The sequence below is a fragment of the Notamacropus eugenii genome, chromosome 3, assembly GCF_028372415.1.
Source record: "Notamacropus eugenii isolate mMacEug1 chromosome 3, mMacEug1.pri_v2, whole genome shotgun sequence".
Lineage (NCBI taxonomy): Eukaryota > Metazoa > Chordata > Mammalia > Diprotodontia > Macropodidae > Notamacropus > Notamacropus eugenii.
Genome location: NC_092874.1, coordinates 73,169,304 through 73,185,182, shown reverse-complemented (window position 1 = coordinate 73,185,182; position 15,879 = coordinate 73,169,304). Strand labels below are relative to the sequence as shown.

The window sequence follows — 15,879 nt, the reverse complement described above, 5'->3', positions numbered from 1 at the left end:
ATCAAGTCTGTTGGGAAGCCAGGATTCCAGTATCTGGCCAGCGAATGGTGAAAGCAGTCCTACAGAAGCCCTGCAGAGGAAATAGCTTGGGAAGGGGGAAAGCTTCTGCTCTTATGCTGTCCTATAGACCAATACATGACCTAGTAAACTTCGGAGGGTAAGAAGATTTGGGGATCTCAGCAGCATCCTAATATTGTCCCACTTTAATGACTGGTGACGGTGTCTATATCAGGAGCTAAGAATTCATGACATATTGACGAAAGACAGCATTAGTTCCTTCAATAAAGATCAAAGGAGGAAGTTGTACTATACGTATGGAGAATTTGTTCAGTCGTGTCTGACTCTGTGACCCCATATAGCGTTTTCTGGCAGAGATATTTTGTTTGGTGTGCCATTTTCTTCTCTGGTGGATTAAGGCAAATAGAGGTTAAGTGACTTGCCCAGGGTCACACAGTTAGTGAATGTCTGGGGCCAAACTTGAATTTAGGTCTTCCTGACTCCAAGCTGAGCTACTTATTTGCCTCAAGGCAAATCTCAAACTCTCCCAGTGTCATTGGATTTGTATAAACAGTATCTATTCAATTGAACCACGTGTCTTGTATAAACTTTGAGGTTGTATTTACATAATGCCCTAACTCCCAGGAGGTGATCTTAATGGAGGGGAATAAATCCAAGTTACTGATTATTTGGCATTTCGAGGTCAAGAAAACAACCGATTCATTGAGTGATCTTTTTGACTGCTTATCATTTTGTATGACTGGTATCTTTTGAATATGAATTCTTGTATTCAAAAGTAAAGATTTCTATATGGATTCTTCAGGAAAATGACTTAATAAGCTTTTTTTACTTTTGTATCTTATGATTCATTATCTTTTTTATCATTTTATAAAGAATTATATTGAATTGGAATCATTTGGGACATTCTGTTCCACTGGATCTTCAAATCCCCTGATAAAAAATGGAATGAAGGAAAGGAAATGTAATATGCAAAATTTCACTCTGTTGATGAGAGTTAGGGAAAACAAGCCTGAAGTTATTTCATCCTTGAAAAGAACATTGCTGGTTCCCTGACCTTCCCCTCATTGTTTATTTCATGTAGAGTATGCACCCTTCATCTTTTTGAGAAATCTGATTTAATCATAAGTTAGGTCCTATTGTTGAAAAGCCAGTCCTATTTCTTGCTCATTAACTTATCTTTTCACGGGAAAAATAGTATAAAGTTTCCATTTCTGTAACCTAAACAACAAACATGTTAATAGCTATCAATTACCAACCAGTTTCATGTCTTAGAACCAATGAGAAAGCAAGACTCAGGGTTCCACATCTGTTTTGGGTGAAAGGCTGTTCCTGTCTGTGGTCTTTAAAATTTAAAGAACTTCTGTTATTATACAATTGGGAATCCTCAGGGACTGAAATGTTAATGAAATCCATAGCATGCACAGATTTTATGATAGCAGTTTCAAGACATCCCTTCACAAGGGATTGCTGATTTCTGCCATGGCAGTAATAATCATACCTTTTACAGAGTGAATTAATGTTCACATTTAGGACCAATAGTTAAATTTATACAATGCATTATGTTACACATGAAATCCTTGAGTTTAAATACCGTTCACATCTTGATTTGAAAGGCTCAGTACAAAAAAAAAGTGTATTCCTCCTAAAAAACTATGCATCAAATTTTCTTTTTAATAAATTCTTTTCAATTACCAAATTTCTGCTTTTTCTCCTTTCTTCTTCCACTGAAAAGTAAGAGCAAAAGATAGAAACAAAAAAGGAAGGAAGGAAAGAGGGAAAGAAAGCAAAGAAGGAAGGAAGGAAGGAAGGAAGGAAGGAAGGAAGGAAGGAAGGAAGGAAGGAAGGAAGGAAGGAAGGAAGGAAGGAAGGAAGGAAGGAAGGAAGGAAGAGCCCTTGTATTATAAAAGCATAATATAGCAAAACAATATGGGCCACAACCCAAAATGCATTTTTTATTCTGCATGTTAATCTATCATCTTACTCCGATGAATTAGACGCTTAGAATCATGATTGATTATTTTGTTGATTGGAGTTCTTAAGTCTTTCAAAATTCATTTTACATTATTGATGTTACAGTATAAATTGTTCTGTAACAATTTATTATTACTGGTTCTGCTCGCTTCACTCAGCATCCTAACAGATGCTAAACTGCCTTCTTTTCCCCTCTCCAAGAGCAAAAGAGAAATGGACACCCAAGACCTGAAAGCCCTGAATAGCTATGTGGTCCTCAAACAATTCACGTCCTAAAACTAAAAATCCTTCCTTACAGCATTAAGAATGTTCATAAGGGACATTTGGATAAAATGAGAGAGTGCTACATGATTCATGACAAAATTGAATGCACTTGTGGGTTCTCTCCTGTCTTTTGTTTATATATACTTCTCTCCTTCACCTTCTAACCTATCACCACTTCTCATTAATATCATTGAATCCCATGAACAAAAAGGGTGGAAGGAGGGGGGCTGGGGTCCAGAAGGGAGGGATAGATTTAGTAGCAATGCCTTATAAATTCCAATAGCACGTTTTAATTAAAATACTTCATGTGCTTTCATAGTTCTAATTATGTAGAACAGATAATCCATTTTAGACTAAAGGCTCTTGAGTTAATTTAGTATTATTGTGTATCCATTTGTGTGTTTCAAATACATTTCTCAGTCTTTTTTCCCTGGAGAAAAACTGTCATTGGATTCTCCTCTCAATGATTCCACTTAGGATTAAAAAAAAAAATCAGTCGGAAAAAAAACCCCCTTTTTGGTTCTTTTTATTTTAGTTACTTAATATATTATGGGGACCTATCACTGAAATCAATAAATAGTTCCACATTTCCTGTACTCTTTTAATAAACTTTTTAATAAATCTTAATTCCTGCCTTGGTTAAAAGGTTATGCTAGATAGTTTCTGATGGACCTTCCAACTCACAGGATTCTGTGATTCTTTAGAAATATCTATTCTCTATCATATGGTATTGTGGGCTTCCAGATCTTTAAAAAAGACTTTTTAAAATTAAGAATTCACCAAAATGCATTTGATGTTTCTGTTGAATGGTGTATGACTCCAATTTTATTTTGTTAACAGATTTCCCCATCCTCTATATCAGGTTTCATCACCCAAGTTTTATCTTACCGTTTCACACTGAAACTTTATTCATGTTTTTCTTTTGAGTTAATTTTCATATCATATCAACCTAAGATGAGATAAGATGATACCCTCCATTTATTAAAAAAAACCCATCTTTTTCTTTGTCTTTTCCATCTTAGAAGGAGAGTCAGACTTCCAATCTTGCCTGTGACAAATACTTTTGTGACTTTGAGCAAGTCACTTCCCTGTAAAATAGGCTTCAGTTTGCTTATCTGTAAAAGGAAGACCCTGCACATGGTCCCTGAGATCTTTTCTAGCTCTACAACTTGGATCCTTTGATCTTGTGATCTGGACCATAGTACTACCATGAAGTACTTCAAAGCTAAGCTCAAGGACTGATTTCCTGCCCTGTCCCACCCCAAGAAAAGGCTTTGTGTTTACTTTGCATGTACTGTTATTTAGTATGTTGGTATGTTTTATAAAAGTATTAAATAGATTTATTTTATGTAATATCAGTATGTACTCACATGTCATATATTGGATTTGTCCAACATATAATATGATATAGTACATATTTCAACTATTATATGTAATATATGCTATAATATACATACACACACAAATATGTGTTTCTATATATACATATACATGTATACATGTATGTATATGTATATGTTTATGTATACAGGATGTCCCAAAACTCTTATAGCAATTTTAATTAGGTACAAAAACAATACTTCCAAAGCTTAAAACTACTAAGACCTTTGGAGCACACTAAATATGTGTTGTATACATGTATGTGTGCAGGTTGTTGCTTCCCCACATTGGAACATAAGCTCCTTCAAGGTAAGAGCTGCTTCATTTGTATCTTTGCACCCCAGTGCCTAGCCCAGTGCCAGGTCCAGTAGCAAGAGCTTAATAGATGCTTATAAATTGACAGGTTGATTGCACTCACCCAAAAGCATAGCAGCTGTTGCCTCTTCCTTTTTCTTTTCCTTCCTCAACAAGTCAAATTAAATCCTCAGCTCAGATCATTTTGTAGGTTATAATAGCAAAAATACTCTGTAAAAAAGCTGTATTTCAGTTCTCGATGTGTAGAAGGTCACATATGGTACTCTCTTACTTCTGTAATTCTTAGTACGTTGGCACTGATTCTTTGCTGAAAGAGGCTAAACCCCTTTTCAATAAAAGGGATGGGCCATGATGACCCAAACTAAGCACTTGCGTGGATAGACATAGAAGAAAAAGAACAGGAACAGAATATTTTGTACATCATGGAAAGGAAGCATAAGGCTTATTATAGAGGTAAATGCTGGATATGTAATAAAGAAAAGAGAGTAAAGAACAGGGAAGCTCTGATCTTGGCACTGAGTCATATATATGTAGGAGCATCAGAGGACGTATGAAAAATTGAAATGAAACCATTGCCAACCTGACTGAACAGATGAAGACAGGAAGTATATGAAAATCTTAATAATCCAGGACCAATCTAGTTACCAGTTAATGGAGTCACTGATTGTGGTATTCACTCAGCAAAAAACATCATCACCACTCCCCACCCTCAGCCCCCTACATGTATACACATGTGTGCGTGCACATATATGTGCACGCACATACACAATCTATATCCCTAGCATTATATCCAGTAGTTCCCAATATTTCATATATTCAGGGCTGATTTGCTAGAATTTCATTAATCATAGCACCTGAAATACAGGAATTTATCCTTTGAAAAATCATTTTCCATGTGAAAAAAAATCCATAGAGACATTTGTTCATTTATAATGTTATTTTCACTAAGCTAGGATCAATGAAAGGAACAATAAATGAATTTTCTTCTAGAAAAGCAAATATTGAAGGCATTTTCCTCCAGCCTTCCCCCTCTGCAATTTATTGGGTTTGTTAAGGAGCAAGAAATGATGTAAAAAGTATGGGAATGAATGCCTCTTTTGGGTTCAAATATTTCCTGACTTTGGGCATTGATCAAGAATTTCCATAATAAAAATGAGTTCCTATAGTTGAATTATAATGTTTTGCAGGAGGGTCCACAAATATTTGCTTGCTTATCTACCTTAAAATATCTTTCCCAATAATATTTGGATATGGAATATTTATGAGTGCCCCTACAAAATGCATGTTAATTAAGATCTCTTTGTCATAACCAGCTAAGGTAGATTGTGAGCCAGCTTATTAGATCTGTCATTTAGGATTGGCGCTTTTTTCATTTTATTTCAACTCAATTCAACCAATATTTATTACTTTTTTTTTGCAAGACGCTAAAATTTTAACCAAAAAAAAAAAGAGGAATGTCTCTAATGTCAAAAAAGTCATTTTATTCAAGGATATAACATATAAACACATAAGTTGATACAAATTGGTGTGAGGAGAAAGTACCAGCAAGAAGAAAGATAGGATAGCACTTCCTGTAAGATCACATGAACAGAACTTTCAAAGAATCTAATGATTCTAAGGGGTAAAAAGATGGAATGTCAACAAGAGGTCTTTATTGAGTGTACACAATGTGCCAGGCCCTTGTGTTAAATACTGACCATACAAATAAGAACAGATAGTCCCTGCCCTCAGGGAGCTTATATTCTAGTGGGGGAAGATGAAACACATGAACATGAAAGGGAGGTGAAAAGTTGGGGAAGTAGAGAGGAGGAGGATACTTGTGAGAGATATGGTGACAAAGCCCAAAGAATAATAGGTGGGTGATCTGGGCCAGTCCTCAAAATGGAAGTTCTGGATGGCACACACCAACAGAAGAAAGGGCAAGGGCAGAAGGCAGCTGAACCTCAAGTTCAGGAAAGAGCAAGCTGGAGATTAAATGCAAATGTAGTTAAATTTGGAAGGGAAGGTATTAACACTTGGGTAGATCAGGACCTATCTGCTGCAGTGGACACTTGACCACCCTGTCCTTCTGACTACTCTCTGCTCTGGGTTTTTGTGACATTGCCTCTCCTGCCTTACTTTTTGACTTGTTGATTTCTGGACTGATGCTAAAGGTCCTAGAGCAGGGGTGGGGAGTTTCTTGAACAGGGGAGTGGCATGGTCAGACATGTCAAGATAATAACAGTTGTACTAAATACCTAAGAATGTTGGCCTGAGGAAAGTGCTTTGGAAAATACTAAGCACAAGAGTAATGGGAGTTATCACAAGAATGCCACTTTTTTCCCTGGACCACCGCCGAGGCAATGCTTCTGCCCCTCCCCATCCCCAGGCTACAAAACATCAAGACATATCTTCATTCCAAATTATGTTATTAGGGAATTATTCTTTGAAAGAACATGATTTCAATGTGTGTGTGTGTGTGTGTGTGTGTGTGTGTGTGTGTGTGTGTGTGTGTGTGTGTGCTTTTAATTCTTTAAGCATAATCTTCAAAAGGAGTGAGTGTAAACTTCTCAGCTGAACAGCAAACAAAGCTTCCATGAGGGAAAATCTAATAGACCAAACATTAAAAGAGGAGGCTCATTTCATCTGTTCTCAAGAACAATTGGCATCTCTTCAGAGAGTGGCTGTTTATACATAAATTCTGGCAACCAGCTGTACCTAGATAGCCTGTTTTTCTCTTCTTTGGGGTCTCCAGGGTTGGATTCATTGTGACCCCAGGTGTAGTGGCAGACTTTAATCTGAGTAATCTGTAATACCCAGTGAATGTGCTTTCTAGAAATGTACTTGCATATACACATGGGTCTTCAGTCAGCAAATAAAACTCTCATTAACAATAGAAAGTCAACCTAAAATTGGGGCGGTGGGGGGTAGAGGCAGTACATGGAAAATGGGTGTAAAAGGATGTTGTCAAAGTTCACAGGCCAAATGTCTGATTGAGACTGTTGCCCCCATCTGCAAGTCTTTAGTTCCATAAATCCATCCTCATGTTTGTTTTTGAAACCAAGCTTGTAGGAAGGAGGGGGGAAAGTTACAGCCGTGACCTACTGTGAAACCCATAATAAATAAACCATTTTGTGTGTGCTGGGAAAGACAGGGGCTGTTTGAGCACAAATATTTGTTTACCTTCAGTTATTTGGGAGTCTCGCCAACAGATGAGTTGAAACTTTTCTTGTGCAGTGGCCAGGAACAGGCTTTTAAAAATGAAAGAGAATAGTCTGTGTTTTATTATTTAACATTCTTTCTGGACCTTCATGTTTCTTAAAGTACTTTAAAATCCCAGTAGATTATGAAGAAGATGTATTTGCCTCTATCTGCAACAGGGAACACCAGAGTTTGAAAAAGACTGGCTAATTTTTCTCTTTTGCAATCCAACAAAAATTAGAATTAGAACTCAACACACCTAAACTCTTTCAAGGTCCGTGGCTTTGCCCCCTCCCCACACACCCATGCTATGCTCCCAATGTAAAGGAATAGTATAAGCCATCAAATATTTACTGTTGGAATGGATTTTTTATCAAGTTACTTGAGAAAGATGAAACAAGCATGGGGGGAAATGTCTAGGAGAACAGAAATAGAGATGAACTGAGGCTGGTAAATTTCATGTTTGAGGTGGGGGAAGCAAACTCGGAGAAGGATTACTAAAGGGAATTTGAGTGAAGCATTAAAATTATGATGGGTATGTGAAAACTGATGGATTTTTTTTTATATACCAGGGAGAGGATACTTTTGTGAATTAGTGGTGGGTCAATTAAGACACAAATAAAAAGAAATACTTCTTTGCACAGCATGAAGCTAACCAGTGACAGATTACAACTAGAGACTCTAGAGTCAAGTAGTGGATTTTTAAAAGGGTTGGAAATTTTATGACCAGTTACAGTATTTTCAGTTACAAATGCCAAGATAAGAATAATCAGATCCTTTGCTTGGGGGCACACAATGATTGCCAAAGGTTTTTTCATCCTTTGTTCAATGTTGTACCGTTGGATTGAACTGGGAGTGGGAAGAGTGGGGCGGGGAGGGGGTAGCAGAGAGGGCTTGAGGGAAGTTCCATTATTTGCTAGCAAAGTCAGAACTCCATAATAGCCATAATCTGAGTAACTCAAGCAGAACTAACTCTGGCCAAAATTACCCAAATGTCTTAGCAAAGTTAGAGGTCGGTCACATTAGAATGTTTTCCATTTGAATAGCATTTTATACCTTTTACATCCGTTATCTCATTTGAGCCTCACAATGACCCTAAGAAATAGGTATAGCGGGCATTATTGCCGTTTTACTGATGAGGCTGAGAAAGGTCTGGCCAATTATTAGCCCTCTGCACCCAGATTTCTTCCATCAGAAAAAATGTAGAGATTTTCAGTTCTTACTCAGATAAAGATGAAGATAAAGGCTAGATCTGTGATATGACTGGTAGAACAGCTTCCCACATGAGAAAACATTCTACCATTACAAGTTGGCATGTACTGTAACGTATTCTTAGAAAGTTCTCCAGAGCACTAAGAGGTCAAGTGGTTTGCCCAGGGTCACATAGTTAGTATGAGTCAGGGGAGGAATTTTAATAGAGATCTTCCTGACTGTAAGGTCCGTTCTCTATCTACTCTGCCTCACTGATTCTTAGAAACTACATAACTGAGGGATGTTATGTAGATTTATGAATGTCACATCAAAAGTAGGAGAAAAACATTTGATTTGGGGGTCTTCAGGGACAACAACCCCTGAAATGTAGGCATTTCTTCCAAGAAACCACTCTCCTCCTCCTTCTCTCCTATACTATATATGTATATATACTCTGAGGTGAGGTTTTGCTTTGGGGGCTTGGAAAAAGTTTCCTGTGGCAGGTGAGACTCTGGGTGGCCCTGCCCCCCTCCCCTTGACTTTGAAAACCCAGAACTTGGTGCTTCTCTCTCTGGTAACTATGTGTGTATGTAATAGTCAGACAGTTGGATCCGTCTATTAATCTGTGACATATATATTGCTCATGGTCAGACAATTAGAAGCCCTGTATTTATTTATTTGCTTGTATTTTCTCTATTGGTATATGTAATTGTATTAGATTGTTGACCCCTCAAAAGTTGCTTTCCTTTTAGAAAAGCAGATCTAAGAACCTGTGCTAGCAGGTCATCCAGAGTGCTTGTTGCTACACAGGACTTTAACTTTCCCCACTAAGTAGACAGTTCCTAAATCTCTCATCTCCAGAAAGTCCTCATGCCACTAACACCTTAAACCCAACATATTCAAAACTAATCATCTTCCCCCTCCAAACCAGCTTCTCCTCTCTTCCCTAACACCATTAGCGACACTACTTTCTCCAAGTCACCCAGTCTTGAAACCTGGAGTCCTTTCAGGTTACTGCTTCTCTTTTAGCCACATCCAGTCAGTCAGATTATAGGATCATAGATTATAGACTTGAGAAGACATTAGAGACCATCTAGTCCTTCCCTCATTTTACAGATGGGGTTTGCTCACCATGGTCAGGTGGTGGTAAGCTGCAGGACCAGGATGTAAACCCAGATCCCTGGCACAGTTATATCTCTTAAAAAACTGCAAGGTTACTTTGAGCAAGGATCATGGTTTATTCAATTGTATTATCTTCCTCACAATGCCTTGCAGAGTAGGCACTCAATCTATGTTTCTTGAATGAATGAACAAATGAATGATCACTTCTCCTACTTGTTGCTACTTCCTTTATTTTTGACAAAACCAGGTGACAAGAGTCAAAGATTCACATACACAAACTGCTTCAGCGTATCCGACTGGCTTTGCTCATTCGCCTGGATGCTTAAAACCGCATCCCAGTAAGCAACTGTGTCTGTTCCATATGTCCCTGTGATGTTTACAAGGCCTATTTACCTATAATTGGCCACTCTTGGTGTGTTGTTTTTCCCTTTAGTTCTGAGTGCAGAACTCTCTTTGCCTTTAATAGGGGTTATGCATAAAAGGAGACTCTGGTTAGTATTGGACCCAAAGTAATAGGACGAGGCCATTATCTAGGAAGAAACAAGCCAGGACTTCCACATAAAGCATTTGACTGGGAGACTTTGAAGGCTTGCTTCACATTTATATGTATTTGAAGCTTGTTAAATTTTTCTTAAACCATATTATAATTATTTTCTTCTCTTAGAGACACAGCAGTTTGGTAATTGCTGCTATGGAGTTTTTTCAGTTAAACAAATTCTTAATCAAGCTTGCAGGGGTTATATTCGGTCTGTTCAGAATACTTGTCCTCTTTCCAGATGAGAGGATTAAGCTCAGGTTTAAAATTGAATGTAAATTGCAAATAAGTATTCAAAAAATGTTAATTAAAAGTATTAAGTTCCTGAATCATTTATTGCTTAGTGAGAGCTTCTAAGTATCTTCGTCAGGAAAAGGACTATTCTTGTCCCCTTTTTGACCAGACTATTATGTATACCTTAGGCATAGCCATCTGCGAGTTAATATAGTATTGAAGCAAAGGATTTCATGTTAAGAAGAAAAAAATATTTTACGAGTAGTTATACTTCTTGAAGATGTAAAACAATCTTTTCTAAAGCACAGGGATTTAATCAGTCTTTCTGTTCAATGCTGCATAGAGGTTTCAAATTGCCTCTGCTGCTGATTACTTAGATCCTGGAGTCCATAGAAACCCCAATACTATTACATTTTCTCCCATTTTGTTATCAGAATTTATTGTGCCTTAGTGTTCAGGTTTTATAGGTTTATTAAGTAAGAGATGAATTAGAATAGAGCATTTGTCTGATTTTTCTGACTGTAATTATATTCCTCCCGGAAATATGAAAGGGGGTGGGGAGGAGGGAACCTCTTCAGGTAGAGGAATGAATTGAATATTTGAAGACTCTTTTCACTATTGTATTTGCCTTCAATGCACTCCATGAAATACACCGAGTACATTTCAGGGTGTTGTCGCTGTCCCCCATACACTGCCTTCAAACCAAAGTCCTTTCAAAGCTTACCACTATAAATATCACTCTGAACTAATGGGCACCAGTGGTAGGATGTCTCCACCCCAGTAACAGCATTCTTCTCTTTCACATTTGATCTTTATGGCTTCCATATTGGAGTGATTTGGGTAGCTGAATTCTGGAAATGTCTCAAGTTGAAATGCTAGTGTATTAACCTGCTGCCCTGAGTCCCTTTTGTTTCTTTTTTGCCAGTGTAATGCTTGCCAATTTTAACAACTACAGCAGATTTTACTATTCAAACAGAACCAGATGGAACACCAGTTCAAAGAACATGTCAGAATTAAATATTTCTTTTTTAATTAGTCACTTCTGATTTATGCAAAAAAAATTACCATAAAAGTGAGAGAATGTGCCATGAATCCAGATGTAGCCCAGCCCACACAAGCTTTATCTCCTTTTATCTATCAAAAAGACAAGGAGTCTTCTTTGGGGGGAACTTTATTTTCTTTACTCTCTCTATGAGTTTAGCACAGTGACAGTCAATCTTCTTTTTCCTGTGAATCCATGTTCTCATACTAGTGCCCAAATGTCATTCAAAATTGTCATTTCAGCCCTTTCTGTAGGAAAATTCATCTGTTTAGTCTCTTGGGATTGGCTCAATATAAGCCAAGACTTTCTTGTAACCATTGATTTGCTCCATGCCAGCAAAGGTTTGTGTTTGTCTAAGTGGGACAAAGTGCCCAGTCCAGGGAGTTAAGATTGTAAGACACTCAATGATGTATTTTTCTTGTTCTTCAGTGATTTTATTTTTCAGTAACCCAGACTTTTAAAAAAATAGATATGTTTAGCATCACATATTAGAGACAAAAAGGGACCTTAGAGACCATTGAGTCAAACCTCAATATTTTACAGATGGGACAACTCAGGCACAGAAAGGTTATTTGGTTTTCTAGGGTCACATATTTAGTAAATGTCTGAGATAAAATTTAAATTCAGTTCTTTCAGATTCCAAGTTCAACATTCTATCTACTATTCCATTGTTTATATTTTTCCCAATGAACCATGGACACCATTTTGCTTTTCAACAGCAAACCTAAAACATTTGTAGGCTTTTCCTTCTCTAGTGATAATATAGTTTAAAACAAAACAAAACCTATACATGGTTACAACAATTATGACTTATGTTCTACTCTGGACAACGACCAAAATCCCTCATTCCCATGCTGGGGATGAGGAGAGGGTGGGAACAGCTAACAGAGTTCATTATTATTTGCCAAGGAAATCAGAATAGCCTTCCTGACAACAAAGTTAAGAATGAACAAGTCATCAAGACAAGGTGGTAACAGGTTAGTGAAATATTTAAAGAGAAAGTGAATTATTGGCACTAAAACTTAAGGTGGAGATCATGATCCAAGACAGTCAGTGTTAAAAGTAGATGGTGCTCAAGAAAAACATAAAATAAAAACACAAAGCTCAGAAGCTGTGAATTAGGGTATGAGATCCCAGAATAGCAAAAATTCTCAAAGGTTAAGTCTTTATCAGAAAACATGTGGTTTATCTAAGGAAATGAGACAACTGCCTAAAAATATTTACTTTGGGCTGTGGTGTCATGTGATGAATTAAGCAGTCCTTTGAATCACAAAAGATGTTCTAAAACAAATCCTACACACACACACACACACACACACACACACACACACACACACACACACACACACACACACAAAATCTTCCTGTTTTTAATCAGCCCCCAATCCTTTGTCCCTTATTTTCTCAGGCTTGTTGGATAGACCTGCAGCAGGAGTGTTAAAAACGGGCAACTGCTCCCTTGCTAATGCAAGCTCAATGGGCAGTATTTTATTGAGCAAGACAGATTTTCATTTTGGAAATAAGGCTTTCTCCATTCTGACACGACCAATAGCTAGTTATGCATTATTATAGGAAGCAATGATATTCATTTCACGGCTCGCAGGCTGCATGCTAGTGTTTAACCACCAGTTTGCTAAGATTTGCTATATGATTTACTCTACAATGCTAACTGTGTTTCTTTGTCCCAAAGTGATTCCCAGTAAAATGTGTGTGCCTCTTCTTGTTTCTTTTTATCTTGGGAATGCATTTCCTGTCATTACTAAGACAATGCCATACAGTTTTATTGTATATGAAAAGGCATCTTACAACACAAAGCAAGTCAGTGGGGTTCAGACAGCCTATGGTAATGCTACAGCACAGTGCCTTCCCTGGACTTGTTGCAAGTAGTCTAATAAAGTAAGCAAGAACAGCTGTTTTCTTTTAATAGGACAATGATTCTCCCACACCCAAAATGAGATGCTTGGGATTTCCCCATTTTTTATATATTGTCCACTAAGGATGATTCAATTACTATTGATTATAGTGACGATAGGATATTGACAAAGATTCCATCTTCCAAAATGCTATTCAATACTGGTATTGGGAACCATGCACCTTGTCTGGTCAGCAATGTTTATAATACAAGCTCTCTCACTGAGTGACCACCAGAACTCAATAGGAGTTTGATAAACTTCAGAAAAATAGTTTACATACCATCAGATAAGTACCAGATGTTTATGTTTGTCACACATACAAGAGTAAAACATCCAATAATTTTAGTGAATGCATTTGATGTTCAGTTCCTCATGTCCCGCCTCTCATCACCACATCCCCTCCCTGCAAGCCATAATCCAAAACAGAAGTACATCAAACTCAAATGTAAAATCACCACCATTTTTTAAAATTAAAATAAAGCAGCTGTAAAACGATGATATTCCTTTATAACGAGGACATTGTAACTATAGAAGGACTGACTGGGTTTAGATAAGATGGTTTGCTCAATTTCTGTCATTGTCTGAAAGGAAAGATGAACATAGGGCAATCTTTAAATTTTTAAATCTTTTGAACTAAAAATCTTTAAATCTTTAAAACTTTCCTGGACTATCCCTTTACCCTTTCCAGCTGCTGGAACACAATGTGCCAGTTATCTTCCCTTTTAGGATTGGAGTTCCATGAGAACAAAGACTGGGAAGGCATGTTTAATACAGATAACCAGCTCACTTTGTCATTGGTTTATAGTTAAATAATTGATTGATGAATAGTTGAACTCAACTGATTAATTTAAATACTGATTACTGTGGCATAAAGACCGCCAGATGAGATAGGCATTGAGTAGTCTATTAACTAACATAATGTTGGTTAAAACTTATATTATTTGTTGTATTTATCACCATATTTTTTCAATATTTCAAAAGATCCATCATTTGAGTTGTGTATTTTCTTAACTGATGAAGTATATCACCTTTAGCCAAAAATTTTTTCATATGGTGGCAAATCTCCTATCAGCAACCTCCTTTGAAAGTAGGAAGGAATAGATCAGAAGTTCTGTAATTCTTCTTCAACCTAGTACTCAGAGTCTTTTCAACTCAATAGTCCCTACCCCACTTTATACTAAACCAATAGAGCTTTCCAAAGCTACCTTTCCTCCAGGATGCCACATCAAACTAGTTTTTTAGATGCTTAAATAATAGATTAAATGAGATAGCATATTAAAAGTGTCTTGCAAACTTTAAAATTCTATATAAATGCTAGCTATTATTAGTAAACAAGAATTCAAGCTGTAAAAAAGGATGAATGGGGCATTGCATCTCATCTCTGTTACTCATGAATGACCCCAATGAAGAGATATGTAAAGACACATCCTCCCACTCCTGTACAGAAGTTGGAAATGTACATGTGAAATATTACCAGATTTTTTTCTTTTTAATTGGCTGCTTTTGCTGATTTTTTTCTCTTCTTCCTCTTTTCTTTTAAAAATATTCTGTCTTTCATGAGATAGCTATCTGGGTTGGTGAAGAAGAAGGATACATGGAGAAACTCAAGTGATCACACCAATAAAACACAGCAATCAGAATTTAAAAGAAGCAACTGAAGCATAAGTCCTTATGGACATGAAAATTTTTTTCCAGAATGAACACCAAAGATACCACACATATGAAAATGAAAGTTTACTATCTCCTCACTTTAGAAAATTCATAAACCAGATAACAAATGCCTGGAAATAACTTCAAGATACAACTACTTAGATTTGCCATAACGTGCAGTTGGTGTGCTGGTGGTACTATAGGTACTATCAAATAGTAGTATAATATTTCAAGGACCCTCTTTAATCACTCTGTCCGTCTTCTTTACTGAGCCCTGTAGCAGTAGGGTTAAAAAGAAAATTGAGTTAAATTCCAACAGCCCCAAAGTGGTAAATAGAAGCTGTGTAGCTGGTTGGAGAATCAGCCTTAAAGTATACCAGGATTGATTGAAAATTTGAAGAGGATTTGTCAATTATGCTTTATGATTGCTTGCCATCTATTGTTGTTGTTGACTTAAAATGTACACGTAATGTTCTTTGCAAGCATTGACCTTGGCATGGGCTTACAGGAACTTAATGTTTGGGTCTTTTGACATCTATTTCTTTGACTACTGGATACCAAAAGTCAAGTGTTTCTTCCTCCAAAATGACTAGGTTCCTAGTGTCAAGGACTTTCCTAGTAGATAATTGTTTGACCTTTTTTCGGGGGTGGAAGGAGTAGCACAGGGGCTGAGTGAGGGACAGTGTTTGTGGGAGAAGGGACAAAGATGAGGAAGAGAATTAAGCTTTTTTGTAAGAATTTTACTTTTATAGAAAATTATCCCTAGATACACAAAGGACAGTGGTTCAATCCTGTCCTAAAATTCCTAACTGTCAGCACTCAATAACTGCCTTGCCCCTAGCTTGATCCTTAATAAATATTTGTTGAATGAATTAATATTTGTTGCTTGCTACAAACTTACTATTTTTTCTTCATATTCCTTTCCTTTTGCTCAGACTAGACTCTAAAACTCGTTGTTGTTAAGTCTCCTAAGAGATAAGTTATGTACTAAAGTGTACTTTTTTTCCTCCTAAAGCTAGAGCAAATGGAGGAAGTAGAGATTTTATACCTTCAAAATCTTTAGA

The 15,879-nt window shown here is 37.0% G+C and overlaps 1 protein-coding gene and 1 long non-coding RNA gene across 12 annotated transcripts in view; one reads left to right on the top strand and one right to left on the bottom strand.

The window, feature by feature from the left end:
• NRP1 (neuropilin 1) overlaps positions 1-15,879 on the top strand; it is a 176,529-nt gene that overhangs the window by 99,592 nt on the left and 61,058 nt on the right. The window lies entirely within an intron of this gene.
• LOC140532887 (uncharacterized) overlaps positions 10,481-15,879 on the bottom strand; it is a 37,593-nt gene continuing 32,194 nt past the window's right edge. For both annotated transcript variants that reach the window (XR_011976721.1, XR_011976722.1), the window contains exons 6-7: positions 14,640-15,089; positions 10,481-13,746 (exon numbers count right to left, since the gene is read on the bottom strand). This is a non-coding gene — a long non-coding RNA (uncharacterized lncRNA). The remainder of the gene's footprint in view (positions 13,747-14,639; positions 15,090-15,879) is intronic.